Source organism: Orcinus orca, chromosome 15 (assembly GCF_937001465.1).
Source record: "Orcinus orca chromosome 15, mOrcOrc1.1, whole genome shotgun sequence".
NCBI lineage: Eukaryota > Metazoa > Chordata > Mammalia > Artiodactyla > Delphinidae > Orcinus > Orcinus orca.
The window spans coordinates 54103116-54119865 of record NC_064573.1 but is presented as its reverse complement, the minus strand read 5'-3'; the positions used below and the strand labels follow the sequence as shown (position 1 = coordinate 54119865).

Here is a 16750-nt window from a genome sequence, read left to right as displayed (position 1 = left end):
ATTTTCCAGGTCATTTTTCCGTTCTTCTGCCTCAGTTATTCTGCTATTGATTCCTTCTAGGGAATTTAAAATTTCATTTATTGTGTTGTTCATCATTGGTTCTTTGCTCTCTTTAGTTCTTCTAGGTCCTTGTTAAACGTTTCTTGTATTTTCTCCATTCTATTTCCAAGAGTTTGGATCATCTTTACTATCATTACTCTGAATTCTTCAGGTAGACTGCCTATTTCCTCTTCATTTGTTTGGTCTGGTGGGTTTTTTCCTTGCTCCTTCATCTGCTGTGTGTTTCTCTGTCTTCTTATTGTGCTTAACTTACTGTGTTTGGGGTCTCCTTTTCACAGGCTGCAGGTTCGTAGTTCCCATTGTTTTTGGTGTCTGCCCCCAGTGGCTAAGATTTGTTCAGTGGGTTGTGTAGGCTTCCTGGTGGAGGAGACTAGTGTTTGTTTTCTGGTGGATTAAGCTGGATCTTGTCTTTCTGGTGGGCAGGACCTTGTCCAGTGGTGTGTTTTTGGTTGTCTGTGACCGTATTATGATTTTAGGCAGCCTCTCTACTAACGGGTGTGGTTGTGTTCCTGTCTTGCTAGTTGTTTGGCATAGAGTATCCAGCACTGTAGCTTGCTGGTTGTTGCGTGAAGCTGGTTCTTAGCATGGAGATGCAGATGTCTGGGAGAGCTTTTTCCGTTTGATATTATGTGGAGCTGGGAGGTTTCTGATGGGTCCGTGTCCTGAAGTCGGCTCTCCCACCTCAGAGGTAGAGGTTTGACACCCGGCTCTAGCACCAAAACCCTGTGAGCCACACGGTGAGAAGAAAAGAGAGAGAGAGAGAGAGAGAGAGAGAGAGAAAGAAAAGGAAGGAAGGAAGGAAGGAATGGACATTTTGAATAGTACATTATGAGAGTCTGAGTCTTATTTAAATTCTATAGAGGATGTAACTATTTTTATTTTAACAGGCAATTAATCCAGACAGTCCACAAATTCCTACCTACCTTCTATGGGTTATAATTTCAATATCTGTTCAATTTTCAAAGCCTTTGTAATGCTCTTTGGATATATCCTGGGTGAGTACCACTCAGAGGTCAGTCTGAGGCCTAGGCAGTGGTTTCTAGTTAGTTCAGTTCGCAGAGTCTTTGGTATACTAATTTGGATCAGAGTCACACAGTTGCAGGTCCAGAGTGAGCCCAGGAGTTCATAAACAAGTTTTTGGAGTTGCTTTCCCAAGCCCTTCCATCTCAGTCATTTCCTAGGTAAGAAACTCTTTGGTCCTCTGTCCAGACACTTGGGGCTTTAGTGATCCCTCTCTTGCACTGCTGTGTTTGGGCTTACATTCTAGAGAGAAAAAAAGCAACACGGTTTTGTTCTACCTTCTTTCAGCTGCAGCTTTGAGGATCAGGGAAGAGGGTTCCTTTCCCTAGGAATCTTGGCTCTTGCAGGGTCTCATAACTATTACTGTCAATTCTGCCATGGGATTGCCTGGGGGCTGGGCCATGGCAGAGAAGAGAAAATAACCTTTCCCCCTTCCTGAACACTGAGTGTCCTTCCCTAGTTCTGAGCCAGGTCTAGAGTGCTCCTCCTGGAGTCTGTCTGAGCCACAGTGCTTACTTCCGGGTTTTGGGCTGCGTTGGATTCAAGTCAGAGGCTACTGGTGATGAAGAATGGTAACTTCACTACTGATGCTGTGGTAATTCAAACTCTGGTGACCTTCCTGATGTGCCTGCTGCTATTTAATTTTCAGAGATTTCAAATAGTTGCACCATGCATTCTTTCTGGGCTTTATAGTTGTGTTCAGTGTGAAAGAAAGGGTGAAGCATGCTTACTCCCTTTCACCTGGAATGACAGCCATGAGCTGAAGTTATAATTTTATTTTTAATTAATTTAGATTTAAATAGTCACTATGGCTAATGGCTATCATATTGGGTGGCACAGTTTTAGAATGAATGATATAAAAGCAACTGTGCGTTTCTCAAAGTCATTAGACCTTACAATTTGAATTCTCTGGAAGTGTAGAATATGCTTAGTGGTTAAATTATTAATCAAATTCTACCAGGAGACGATGGAAATTCTTTACAAAACAGATATAGAAGACCTAGAAGCATAAAACAAACTCCATGATTTGCGTAATATCATATTTACAAATAGAGACACTAAAATCTCTGTTATTTTTAACTTTTAAGAGTATATAAACCATAGGAAAAAAGCAGGAAAGTTTGAATTATTCATTTGCATTACCAGAGAATAATGTTCATTTGGAAATTTGCTAATAAGGCGCCCATCTATATGACTAGATTTTGATGTAACTTGGAGCAGAAGAAACCATTCAGTATTTTAATGGATAAGATTTCAGTAGTTTCCTGGCTGTTTTGTCTGTTGCACAAATCTGTAAGTAAAAAGTAAAATAGGCAATGAGTTTTTATGTGCCCTAATTTTGAGCTTCAGCTTTGTTTCACGTAGAAACTTTACTTACAAAGGGAATTGGTGATCAAATGCAGATGCTGTCACAATCCTGGCTCCTAAACCCATATTTCTTATAAAATCATTATTTTCCCTAGCCAACTGTAAGATGACCAGAAAACATGATGGATGATGGAAATCATCTTTATTTTTAGGATATCACTAAAATGCCTTTTCCAATATTATGTGTTAGAACCTTTCTACCATGTTATGTTGAAGATTAAGACTGAAGGATAAGTCTTTTCTAATGACTGTGGTATATTCTCAGTAGTTAACCTCTTTGGGAATTGATGGTAAACCCAATTAAGCTGAATTTCAGGTTATAATTCCAGGCATGCTGGGAGATCTTTAGTATTATATTTATGGCTATATGTATGTTCTTTAACTCTAGACATGTCTTATTGTCATATTTATTTTTCTGTTATCCAAATGGAATCAAATATGTATTTAAAGTTGGTGGTTTTCTTGCACTGTTGGTGGGAAAGTAAACTGATACAGCCACTATGGAGAACAGTATGGAGGTTCCTCAAAAAACTAAAAATAGAACTACCATATGACCCAGCAATCCCACTACTGGGCATAAACCCTGAGAAAACCATAATTCAGAAAGCGTCATGTACCAAAATGTTCATTGCAGCTCTATTTACAATAGCCAGGACATGGAATCAACCTAAGTGTTTGTCAGCAGAGGAATGGATAAAGACGATGTGGCACATATATACAGTGGAATATTACTCAGCCATAAAAAATGAAATTAAGTTATTTGTAGCGAGGTGGATGGACCTAGAGACTGTCATATAGAGTGAAGTAAGTCAGAAAGAGAAAAACAAATACCATATGCTAACACATATATATGGAATATAAAAAAAAAAAAGGTTCTGAAGAACCTAGGGGCAGGATAGGAATAAAGACGCAGACATAGAGAATGGACTTGAGGACACGGGGAGGGGGAAGGGTAAGCTGGGACGAAGTGAGAGAGTGACATGGACATATGTACACTACCAAACGTAAAATAGATAGCTAGTGGGAAGCAGCCACATAGCACAGGGAGATCAGCTCGGTGCTTTGTGTCCACCTAGAGGGGTGGGATAGGGAGGGTGGGAAGGAGACGCAAGAGGGAGGAGATACGGGGATATATGTATACGTATAGCTGATTCACTTTGTTATACAGCAGAAACTAACACACCATTGTAAAGCAATTATACTCCAATAAAGATGTATTGGCAAGAAAAGGAGACATAGACCTAGCACAGAATAACAAGATAATAACTTCTAGTAATCCAGCTACTAGAATAAAGGCATGATATTCCAAAAACATATTTTTAAGTGTCTATCCAGCTTTAGTTACTGAATAAGATAGGCAAAAAGATTGCCCACCTTGGAGCTGACCTTCAGGTGAAGAGAGTCAGAAATTAAACAAGATGAATTTGTTTGGAGTGTCATGGCAGAGATATATGTGCAGCTTTCAATATTGTGGTTAGGGATGTCCTCACTGAGAAGTTGAGGTTTGAGAAGGGTACAGTGTTAGAGAGTGACCAGCCTTTAGGCAATCAGGCTGAGCTTCTTTTGGGGTTCTAGCTTTGAAGATTAGGAACTCTGGTTCATGAAGTTGAGAAGTCCTATTTATATCTAGGCAATAACCATGAAGAAGTCAAAGGACTTAGGAGTTCATTCGAGGCTCTGCACCTGGCCAGGTTGGGAGCTGACATCCCTCGGAACAGAAGGACTTGGAAAAAGGCTGCACTAGGCAGATCGGTAAGGTTAAATCAGCTACTGGGATGAGGGGATGGCTAAATCAGGACGCCAGAAGCAAAATGGGTAATAGGGCGTCTGAAGGGATAGCTTCCTGTGCTGAACTTCTGAAGTACTATCCAGGCTGATCTGTTGGCTCTACTCACTAGGTGGGACTTCCTGGATGGTAAAATACTCACATATTTAAGGTAAATTTTGACATTCATGGGTTATATAATCTCCTCTCGTGGCAGATCCACATGCTTGAGTCTGACCTGACTAGGGTTGCCAGTTAAGGAACAGGGTGTCCTGATAAATTTGAATTTCAGATAAACAATGAAAAGCCTTTTAGTGTAAGTATATCCCAAATATTACTTGGGGTATACTATAATAAGTATACTAAATATATTCATCATTTTCAGAAATTCAAATTTAACTGAGCATTCTATGTCTTTATTTGCTAAATCTGGCAACCCTAGATTTGAAGCTCATCTGGAGGTCCAAATCCTTGATAGGCCAGGCTTTGGGGTGTGTGATAGAAGCTGAGACCTCCTTCCTCTTTAGCAGCATTTGTTGTTTAAAAATATTAGCATCCTCTATATCTGGGGTCCTAAAATGGATCTTATGTACTTTTTAGAAAACTCTACTATTCACAGCAGTGGTGTGAATAACTAGCTAGTGAAGAATTGTATGGCCCTAAAGCAGCATTTAACTTTTCACACCACAACATCAATGTAGAAAGTATAAAATCAGAGCAGTGCTAGGAGTCTTGAACCACACCTACTGGGTCTCTCTATCGTCTGTGGTGGGTTCTTAAAGCATGTCTGTGGAAACCTGGGACTCCTTGCTACCCATTTGGAAAACTGCTGCTTTAGTATCAAGAATTAGCTGAAAAGATCAGATGAGTCATTAAAAAAAAAATCCCTCCCCACTGTGTTTGGGATCAAGCATTCTAAGTACTCGGTGTGTATGAGAGAATTTAAAGGTATGAGACAATTTTTTCTAAAGAAATGAATATTAATGGGATATATTTCTAGCAGTGAGTGTTTGGGAAAAGTATATTAACTTGGCAAGGAGGGAGTCCTACATACCCCCTCCCCCCCCACTTTTATTTTGCTGTAACTCTCTCTATAATGCCCAAGTTATTTTTTTTCCATAGGGAATTAGACCCTATTTTATTCCCAGCACAAAAGATGTAGCATGCCTTTTTATTTGCTATTTGATTAAATTCTCACCAGTTTTGAAGATCTGCAAATAATTACTCAGTCATAGGTCAGTTAAGAATACTGAAGTACAACCAGACAGTACATATGGTATTTCAATTAATTTTCATGTGAATTTCTATCATTTCTTTTCTTTGCACTGTTGTCATTGTTGGATAATTTAACATCTGTATGAGCATACTTAATTATAGCTGACTTCAGAGTGGGCAAGGTCACATGGAAAATGCCATCACGAGAGGCCAGATTTGTACTGTGATTCTCAGAATTCACTCTGAGAATCATCTGTTAAAATCAATTGTGCGCCCAAATGAGGGATACCATTTTTATTTCTGACTTATTTTCAAGTTAAGATGCTATGTAGATTTGATGTGTAATATGTTATCACAGAGTACGTCTTGACAGTCCTGATTCAGGCAAAACTTGATGCTGGAGTCTCAAAGCTTTGTCCTAGGCTCCCCCCACCATCATCCCTTCCCCCATGTCTTTCCCTCCTGTCCTGTCCCTTTCTTTTCCTTTCCTTCTTCCCCTTTCTCACTTGCTCCCTAAATGATCTTATCCATTTCTATAGACTGTCCTCTTTCCCTCCACCCAAGATAAATATCCCTGGTACTTGACTTTATTCTCTTTATTGGCAATTGGAGTGGCAATTGGAGTGGGCAGGTGGGCTTGGCAAATAAGATGCTGGTGCCTGGGTTTGAACTGAAGGTTGGTGACCCAAAGAATCAGGGACAGTAGAGAGTTCATCTGGGTGGGAACAAGCAGCATCCAAGTCCATATCCTGGGGGCAGCCTGAACCGTGGTACCAGTGGCCACGTTCAGTGTCTAGGGCCAGCCATGGTGGCTGCCATGGCCTCAGCAGAGGAACAATGGCATAATTTTCACTGTGTTCTTTGCTGACCAGTGTTCTGTGGTTTCTGCTTATTTTCTGAGTGTGTTTCTCCAAACTTCTTGGAAATTCTATGAGCTATCCGACATCTTTCCAATACATTTCTGTTATACTTAAACTAGCAAGAGTTATTCCTATTATTTGTTGATTGCCATGATGATGGGGTTCAAAAAATTAGTCCAGACTTCTTTTCTGAGCTTTAAAATCAAATGCTAACTTAAACTTTCAACTTGGATGTCTCGCATTAGAGTCATCTCAAAATAACGTGTCAAAACTGAACTTGTGTTCTTCTCCCAGGCCTGATATTTCCCCAGTCTTCCCTGCTCCATAACCTTGACTCAGTCCAGTCATCTGGCATCATGTTGGATGATGGATTGTTGACCTGGTCTGGCTGCACCAGGCTGGAGACCAGCAAATAGCCAGAACAATTGAGTAGGAGAGAATAAAGACCCTCTGAGAAGGCCTCAAGGTTACCTTCTCAAAGGAGGTGCTTCACTTGGGTCTGATGTTGTGTCTGCGTCCATCACTGTTACCTTGAGACGCCCATGCACACCCTTCCAGTCTGGCCTCATGCCACTCCTGTTCTTGATGACTGTGGTCCAGACTCACTGGTCATCTTTCAAGTCCTTGAACATGCCAGGCTCTTTCCATTCTCCGGCCCTTTGCTCAGGCTGTTCACAGTGTTTGGAAAGCTCTTTCCTTCTCTTTACCTCACTAATTCCTTCCTGTGCTTTAGCTTAAATAAAATTTCTTTGCCTTTTCTAACCCCCCAAGCTAAATTATATCTTCCTGTTTGTTTTTGCATTATCCCCTATAGTTAGTAACTAGAACATTTGAAAGTCTATATTCCATTTGAAAGTCTATATTTATTTGCTTAACGTCTGCTAGGCTATATGCTTCCTCAAGGCACGGGCATTGTCTCCTCAGTGCTTGCACAGTGGTATATGGCATATGGTAGATGTTCAACAGATATTTGTTGTAAAAATGAGTAAATGAAAGAAAATCATAAATTTAGGGGAATGGAAGTGAGGAGGAGAGGATAAAAAGGAAGTACCATTGCTCCTGCCCTTTAGTTAATTTATCAACTTACATCCTTACCTCATGAAAAGAGTTCTTTTTAAGTGGCTGGCATTGCCAGCTCAAGGCAAATATGATCTGGTAGGTCTTTATGTAGAATATTCTAGGCCTCTTGCTCCTTTGGCCTTAGCCCTGCACATATGAGTACAACCAAGGAGCCTCCTCTTTAGGACCTGGGCAGCGTTCATGATCTTCATTACTTACTCAAAGTGGTACCGAGTTACCCATCTTTTTCACCATCTCTGCTGCTCTTCCTGGGTGCTTATCTCTCTAACGTTGCTGAAGGCAGGGCCATGGTTAGATCAGCTGTGGGTTCCCCCTGCAGCATCACCTGTACACCACTTGGTCTACTGCCGTTCATAGATGCCTTCCTTTCCAGGTTGCACTGGGGTTCATTTTCCACCATAATAAATGCTCCTCCTGATGTGGATCTTTCTAGAGATGCTGAGGACTCTTCTTATTTATTAGAAAAGAAAAAAAATTCTGTTCATGGTATATAGGCACCTGGGTTCTGCCAGCTGTCTCCCTTTCTCAGGTTTATACTGCACTTAGAAGACAACCCATGAGTGTCATGGTCTTCCTGTTTCCCACACTGGGTTATTCCCTTTGTCCATCTACTCTGGCAGGTGACAGCTAAGAGGAGCCACCTACCTGTCTAAAAGACGTGCAGAAGACAGTGTCCCCTCAATTCCCTGGCTCCCAAGCCTTCTCCGTGGGGAAAGACATCAGCCAAATTGTCTTTGGGCAACTGCTGTCCAGAAAGCCACAGTGTATACCCATTTTCCCTGTCATCTTAACAGCCTCGCCATTAGAAATAGGGAAATCCTCGTTTCTCCTATGTTTAGCCCTGTCTTATGCTCTCAGGCTCCCAGGCATGGGTCACCAGAGGCCATTTGTAACACAGCCCCCTCAATCACTGAACAGTGAGTTACAGGTATGGGATAGAGAGTTTAACTCATCAACTTCTCGGTAGCATTAATCCTTTTACAAGATAACTCAATAACTCTTCTGATTTTTTTAATATGAAGAAATGAATTTTCTAATAAAGAACTTGTTAGGAATGGTCTGAAACCTTAGGAGAAGGTAAGGCTGAAGAGAGATAGGTTCTTCTGAATTTGTAAGTTTGCAAATTGCTGGGCCAGAGTTCTCCCCTGAGGATGACGCAACTCTTGGAGTCTTGATCATGTCTGGCTCTTAAAAATTGTAATGATATACCTTTTAATACTCAGAGTGATGATTTAAATAATTGTCTTGAACAGAAAGCACTTCTGAGGCATGACTGATTATGAATTCTAAGTCTTGAAGCTCTTAGAATTCAAAAAATATAATCATAACACATTTTATTTTAACTAATATTAATATTTTTATGGATTGTATTATCCTTTACTCACTTGGAAGTGGGTTTAAGTCTATAATACCAACACTGGGGAGGATAAATAGTAATATGGACAACCCAAAATATGAATTATTTTTAAATCAATGAGATGCTTTCTATCTTGTAATGTAGCAGACCTAACCTATTTATTTATGCTTTGGTTGGGCTAACATTAAGAGCAATTTATAATCCTTGAACATATATTTATGAGTGCTAAGGTACATGATGTGCAGGTGTTTTATATTCCTAATCCATGAGGGCCTCCTGCTTTTCCCCAAGTCTAGCCCCTTACCGTTTCTTCACCCTTCCCACAAGACCTTGACCCATCAACCATTTTCTCATTGCTCTTGCATCTTCTTTGTCTACTTTCCATTGATTCTTTCTTCTAAGCCTATATTTTGGGGATATTGGGGGATATGTACACACACACACAAATTCTTTTGAAACTGTTTTCTCTTCAGGTTGTCTCAACACTCATTTGTTTAACTGACAACCGTTTTGAGATCATGATATATACTGTCTACCTTCACTTTATGTTTTACTCACTTTTCATGCATTTAAAAATTGTTTTTACCCTCACTTCTATATTAGTTTCCTATGGCTGCTATAACAAATAACCACAAACTTGGTGATTTAAAACAACGTAAATTTATTCTCTTATAATTCCTGAGGCTGGCATTCAAATCAGGTTAACTGGGCTAAAACCAAGGGGTTGGCAGGACCGCACTCCCTCTGAGAATCCAGGGAAGAATCCATTTCCTTGCCTTTTCCAGCTCCTAGAGGCCATCTGGCTCCTTCTTGCATCTTCAAAGCCCACATCGTAGCATCTTCTGCTGACGTTATTGTGTCACTTTCTGTGCCAACTCTCCTTCCACCTCCCTTCTCTAGAGATACTTGTGATTGCATTTAGGGCCCACCCAGATGATCCAGGAGAATCTTCTCACCCCCAGATCCTTAACATAATCACACCTGGACTCTCTGGGAGTCATTAATCAGCCTGCATCACATTTCTGATCACAAACCTGAAGTCATGACTCATCCCTTTCTCTGCCTTTGTGCAGCATTTAGAGACTGGCTTCTTGGAACACCCCTCTGTCTAACTTCTGTGTCAATTACTCCTGTTTCTCTCACAAGCATGTTATGTCCTTCTCTTCTTCCTCTCACTTCTAAATGTAGGTTTTCTTCAGTATACTCTCCTAAGTTTTATTTTTCTTGCTTTCTGGACTACCTTCCTTGACCGTCTCCTCCATATCTACACCTTCTCAATCTTCATCTCCTGGGCAAACCCCCTTCAGGACTCCAGCTGTGGTTTCCAGCTGCTTGCTAGACATCTTTCACACGGACAACCCTGAGTAATGAGACGGAACTCATTACCCACTCTCTAGACCTCTTCTGTCTCCTTAATCAGCATCACAGTTAATGACCCACCATTCAGAAGAATAATATAAGCTCTTTCTCTTTCTCTTTGTCGTGGCCACTACCTTATTTCAAACCCTAGATGACTCTGATATAAACTATTATCAGTAATTTCCTAACAGATTTTCCTCTCTGTGATTCTTAGCAATTCCCTACTTTGTTTTGAGAATCAGCTTTCTAAAACCTAGCTGTAACTGGTATAAATTTTGCATTCATAATCCTCAGCGCCACTGCCCCCCGCAACCTTGCCCTGCCCCAGCATGTTCTGATTAAAATCAGATTTGTGGCCTTCAAGGCTCTCTCCAACTTGATTTCAGGTGTAACTTATAGATTTATCCCCCACCGCTATACTCACCGTAGACTCCTTCCACAACCTGCCAAATGTGAAGAGTTCATGTCTCTGTGCCACTGTGTATTCTATTACACCTATTTCCTCCTTTTTCATTATGAAAATCTCACAGTGCAGACCTCCAGGCAGAACATAATATGCAAAGACATGACAGTGAAATGTATTTTAAATTTAAACAATTATTCAATTTTCTCCTTGCTTTGCCATTGAAAGTGCTAGTACTCTCTGCTGGGCCTTGTTAAGGAATGCCTTCATCAGACTTGGAGGTCCTGTCTGAATTTTCTATTAGTGAAGGGAAGGCTCTACTTAGTCAAAGGCCTAGTTTTTTTGTTTGTTTGTTTTGTTTTGTTTAAAAAAAGACACATTTATTCAGTGTCATGATCAGACTATTACATTTAGCAATCAACAGCATGGGTGCAAAAAAAAGAAAAAAAATCTACATTAAAACCCTTTGTTGGAATGCTTTACACTTTCCACAGAACAGAAACTAAAATAACCTGTTATACAATTAGTCACAAATACAGTCCTCGAGTCTTTTTGCCCATACACATGAGTATTGTCTAAAACATGTCTTCTTTGTAGCAGCTAGGCCCTGCCACCACTGTGCTCGGCTGAGCTCACAAATCTGTTGTAACCTGTAGCTTCCCTGTCACTTCTCTGGCTCCCCTCTCCTGCTAAGCTTTGTTTCCTGGCAGTAATCAAAACCTTCTGCCACTGCCACAGCTCCTGCTGCTGCTGGAACCACCACAGCCACCTCGGTTTCGGGGTTTGGCAAAGTATTGGCCTCCACCACCATAGGGGCCAGAACTTCTGCCTCCAAAGTTTCCTCCTTTCATGGGTCCAAAATTTGAAGATTGATTGTTGTAATTGCCAGAATCATTGTAGCTTCCACCACCTCCAAAATTGCTTCCATCATTACCAAATCCATTGTAGCCATCCCCACTGCCACCATATCCACCGCTACCAGGGCTGCCACCAAAGCCACCTCGACCACTGAAGTTTCCTTCACGACCAAAGTTGTCGTTCCCACCAAAACCACCTCCACGACCACCACCAAAGTTTCCAGAACCACTTTGACCTCTTTGGCTGGATGAGGCACTAGCCATATCTTGCTTAGATAGGGCTTTCCTTACTTCACAGTTGTGGCTATTCACAGTGTGGTATTTCTAAATGACAATCTTGTCTATAGAGTTATGGTCATCAAAGGTTACGAAATCAAAGCCTCTCTTTTTGCGACTGCCTCGATCAGTCATGATTTCAATCACTTCAATTTTCCCCCCACACTGTTCAAAATAATCTCTTAGATGATCTTCTTCAGTGTCTTCTTTAACGCCACCAACAAAAATCTTTTTCACAGTTAAGTGGGCACCGGGTCTTTGAGAATCTTCTCTTGAGACAGCCCTCTTTGGTTCCACAACTCTTCCATCCACCTCGTGTGGCCTTGCCTTCATGGCTGCATCCACCTCCTCCACAGTGGCATACATGACAACCCCGAAGCCTCTGGAGCGCCTGGTGTTTGGATCCCTCACTACCACACAATCTGTGAGCGTTCCCCACTGCTCACAACGGCTCCTCAGGTCTCATCGGTTGTTTCAAAGCTCAAACCTCTGATGAAGAGCTTCCGCAGCTCTTCGGGCTCTTTGGGTGACTCTGACTTAGACATGACGGCAGTGGAGCGAGGGCAGACATCAATGATGCTTACTCGGCGGTGTCCACGGGCAGAAAGGAGTAATCTACCGAACATATCTCCAAAGGCCTAGTTTTAATGTTAATTTCTTTTATCCTTCTTTATTTTATACATTAATTCTACAACTCTTTAATGAATACCTGCTGTGTGCTAGATACTATTCTAGGCCCTGAAAGATAAAATAACGAGCAAAACTAACATGATCCCTGCCTTTTGGAGGTTATAGATTAGCGGGAAAACAGTATTAATCAAATACAGTAAGATAGAAGTCAATGACATCTATGTCAAGTGCTAAGAAGAGGTGCCCAGTTTTATCAGAGTGTATCATTGGGGTGCTGACCTAGTTGGGGGGTTCAAAACAGGCTTCCCTGAGGAAAAAAATGAATGAATAGCAAAGGGGAGGGAGGCATTCTGAAAAGACCTTATCCACGTATTACACAGAGACTAATTTGGGGAAGAAAAAAAACCCACCTAAAATATACATTTAGCTACTAATTGGGAATGTGCATATAGTTAAATGTAGAAATTATATCCTCTAAATGTACCTCTGAAGATATAAAGCTATGTTAGGGCCAAAATTGGCACCAAGAGCTAGCTCAGCACTTATAATGGATGTGCTGGGGTATAAATATCTTTACAATGTTACCTGGGATCCCGTAAATAGCTTTGTGAGAAAGGTCAATACGTTTTGCCTTTCCAAAGTGTTTCAGAAATCTTCCATAGGAATAATTCTTACTTCCTTAGGAGCACCTGTCTTGCTCATTGTTTGCTCAACAGCTGCAAAACAACTTGCTCTCTTATTGCAGTTTTTCTTTCCCCTTTAATGCGAGAAATCAGAGAGTTAAGTGTTAATCGTGCTCCAGGTTTATCAGCATCGTCATCATCAGAGCACAAAATGTCTCTTGTTTCATGTTTATATTTCCCCCATCTTCCTTTGTTCTTCCTATTCCACTGCCCACACCACATATCTCTTTAAATATACATGTATTAGATTCAATGCATCCAAAATGAACTTGCTCTGCACCCCAAACTGCTGTTCTTCACTTCTAGTCTCACAGGTCAGAACTCTGCTAATGGGTGTCAATGACCCCACCTCCCAGATATCTCTGGACTCCACCCTTCCATCCATCCATGCTGCCACTCCTAGATTCAGGTCCTTGCTATTTATTTCCTGCACTACTGAAACTGATCTCCCTGATTGTCTTCCTAACTCTAGTTTTATTTGCTAAATGCAACCAAAATGACTTTTCTAAAATGCATATCTGATCATACCACTCCTCTGCTTAAAAACCTTCCATGGCTCACAGTTTTCTGATGGAAGTCCTTAAAATGGTGTCAAGGCTCCTCACCTTTGACCCCTGTCTGCAGTTCTGGCATCACTGTACCCTCTTCGTAAGCATCCACTTTGCCTGCATCTTGAGCTACTTGGCAGCCCCCTACATGTACCTCTTGTTTCTTGCCTCTGTGCCTTAGCACATGGTGTTCAAAAGTCAGAGATGATTAGAAAAAGGTATTCCAAATAGAGAATCCAGCAAAAGAGCAAAGGCACTTGGACAGTCAGGGTAAACAATGTTTAGGAAAGCATTTATACAGAGTAAAAGAAATAAAGAATCAAGGAATTGTGCACTTAAAACTACTGTAAGAAACAGCCAGTAGACCAGTTAGGGTAGGACATAGTTTCTACGTGACAGGATTAGAAGAATAAGGGAACTGGGGAGGATAAAGGAAAATTATTGAAGGGTTTTGGAAAAGAGAGTGATATGAGCAGAGTTGTTGGCTGGTTGTGTCATATAGATTGAGCTGCACAGAGAAAGGATTGGAAACAAGTTAATAGGTTAGGAGCCAGTTGGGATAGTTTAGGGCCACTGATTAGAGGATAGACAGGGGCTCATCCTTAAAGATGGTAATGAAGTGTGTTTTCATATTCCACTGAATAAACTAACTATTTGAATTTTTCCCTTTTAAAGTGCATCAGTTTGAAAGCCTCCTCCGGTTTATCCAGTATACACATGTGGAAGTTATAAGTTGGATGGGAATTTATCACTTAATTTAAAATTGGTACATATTTAATCATATATTGTTTAATCTATACACATAATGTGCCCATTGTTTACAGTCATGAAGCATTAGGAATGTTGACATTGACATTTAAGAATCTAATGAAGAGGGTGAAATTCTAATAAATCTCCAATTTAGTTTAAAACAATTTGTGACAAATCTGTAATTTGGCAACCACCTAATGAAAATTCTTATATAGCAAAGCAAGATCTTGTAAAAAAAAAAAAAAAAAAGATAGCAATGATCATATTCCTCTTATGATTTCCTTGGTTGGGAATGGAACCTGTTTCCAGCCAAAGTGTGTTACTTGCCCATTGCATACTGAGAATTTATCTTTCATCTTGTTATTTACAATCAAAACTCAAAAATATAAAAGTAATCCAGCTGAATTTTATAAAGGCAAGGACTTCAAATAGTGAAAGCATTTTAGAATCCATTGTTAATATTGAAACACATAGTCAAATTTCAATGCAATTTTAATATATGCTCCCAACCGAAATGTTAGCAGGACTCCTAGAGATGAATGAGAAACTGACTTTTGATTCAGTTCCCGTGAACTGAGTTCAGAAATGCCCTTGGATCAGCCCCTATTAGACTAGGTTGAGAGTACTTTATGTCCTGTGCTCTGTGGTCTTATGCAGTATGTTGATAAACTTGAGAGAGGTGGGGTCACTGTGGGCCAGGTTCACACTCAGTGAGTCTACCTGTGGTAGACTATGCTGCCAGCCTTGATCTTCCTGGAGGAAATAGTTATCTTCCAGAAGGTGTGCTATGACTCTCAGTCAAATATCGGCAAACCTGAGCTCCCAGGTGGGGACCCTACCCTATGCTAGGGGGTGTTGGTGATTACTGTGTATCTTGACTGTCCTGGCTTCCTTCAATATCCTTTGCTATAGAAACCCAGTTTGACTTATCCATGTCGTAGCTGGGTCAAGCCTTTCTGTCAATCTTAGACTACTTATCAACATAGCCAGTATAGCGGTTGAGCATTATAATGTCATTTAAAAACATTTGGGTTGAATCATGCTGTCTCCTAAAGAATTAGCTTAAAATAAATTTAGTGGTCATTTGTTAAATGGTAAGAAGTAAGGGTTTGTCTTCATATTTTGAAATTTTAAGTGCATTAAAATCAATATATTTATCTAAAATAAAAATATGCAAAGCAAAAGTGGTTATTTAAAGTTCTTATGGGGATAGACAGAAATTATTTAGAATGTAAAGTGTTTATAATTCAAAAAGTTGGGAAATGCTGGCCCAAGAGAAAAGCAATCCTATCCTGAACTAGACTGTTCTTGATGGGAATTGAAAGGAGAACATGAGAGAAAGAGATCTTTCCATCACTTCCAAATGTCACAAGTACCTATGGAACATCCAAGGGATGATTCCACACAGGTAATTAGTGAGACTCCAAAATTCTTCCATATATGTTTTTGTACAGAAGCAGTGCTAATTGCAAAATTCTCATTGTGTACTCAGCCCGATGCAGACAAAGCAAAATGCTGCTCTTACATATCCGATGTGTCTGCTGTCCTAAATATGATTTCAGTTCCAGGGTTTTGACAGGAGGAACCAGCATTGATATAATATTGTCGATGTGCATTATAATAAATTATTTGCACCAAGGCTAAATGTATATCCAACCTTCATGCTTTTATCCACTTTTAATACTTTATAAGAGTTTATGAAAAATTTGAAACTATCATTTTAAAATAAGAAAAAAGTGAAGATACCAGTTAACAAAAGAATATCTTGCAAAGTTAAACTTTACATTTTTTAGGGTTGCATAAATTGGCCTTTCAGAGTAGAAAGATCAGAAATTGGTAGCTCCACCTTTGTGAGGACCTGAGAGTCTAATCAATAAATGTAAAAATTTCACACTTTTGCTTCACTTAGAACTAGAGATTCTATTTAAAATGCTCTTAGAAAAATTTTCTTTCTTTCTTTTTTTTTTCCTGGAAATAAGACCTAGGTTGTAGAAAACACTCCAGCTAATGTTCAGTCCCTGAAAGCAAAAACCTCTCATTAAGGACAGTGATATGAGATATATCATGTCTCCTGATGAACAAAAAGCAGATTTTTACATTTAAGATGGGAGAATGGGCAATGGGTACTCGTAATAGTGGAAAGAGGACAGCAGCTAATGACTAAGTATTTTAATGACAAAATGTACCTGTTAGAGCTGGACTGAGAGCTGGACTCAGAAGTGACAAACCCTATAAAAGCCATTAGCCCCTCAAAATTAACATCCCTTCTAAATCTTCAGAAGGGACTAGAAGAGTAAAAAGCCTGATTCCATCTTTCTAAATAGGATATTTCCCCTTAGAGGGGACTGCAAAATTCAGAATCAATCTGGGAACCAACCATGGCTTGTAGTTTCAGGGTGGGGGAGAGTAGAATGTGGAATGTTTGCAGTCCCTCCTGAAATTAAGTGGGATGAAACCCAGCCTTATCCTGTTGTGTCCGCACAAATGCTTCACGAAACTTTGCCACTTTATCTAATGTT

General features: G+C 40.2%; 1 long non-coding RNA gene and 1 pseudogene across 4 annotated transcripts in view; one reads left to right on the top strand and one right to left on the bottom strand.

The window, feature by feature from the left end:
• Positions 1-16750, top strand: part of LOC125961304 (uncharacterized) — a 211018-nt gene that overhangs the window by 146418 nt on the left and 47850 nt on the right. The gene's annotated exons all lie outside the window — the stretch shown is intronic.
• LOC101287235 (heterogeneous nuclear ribonucleoprotein A1-like) lies at positions 10921-12165 on the bottom strand (annotated as a pseudogene).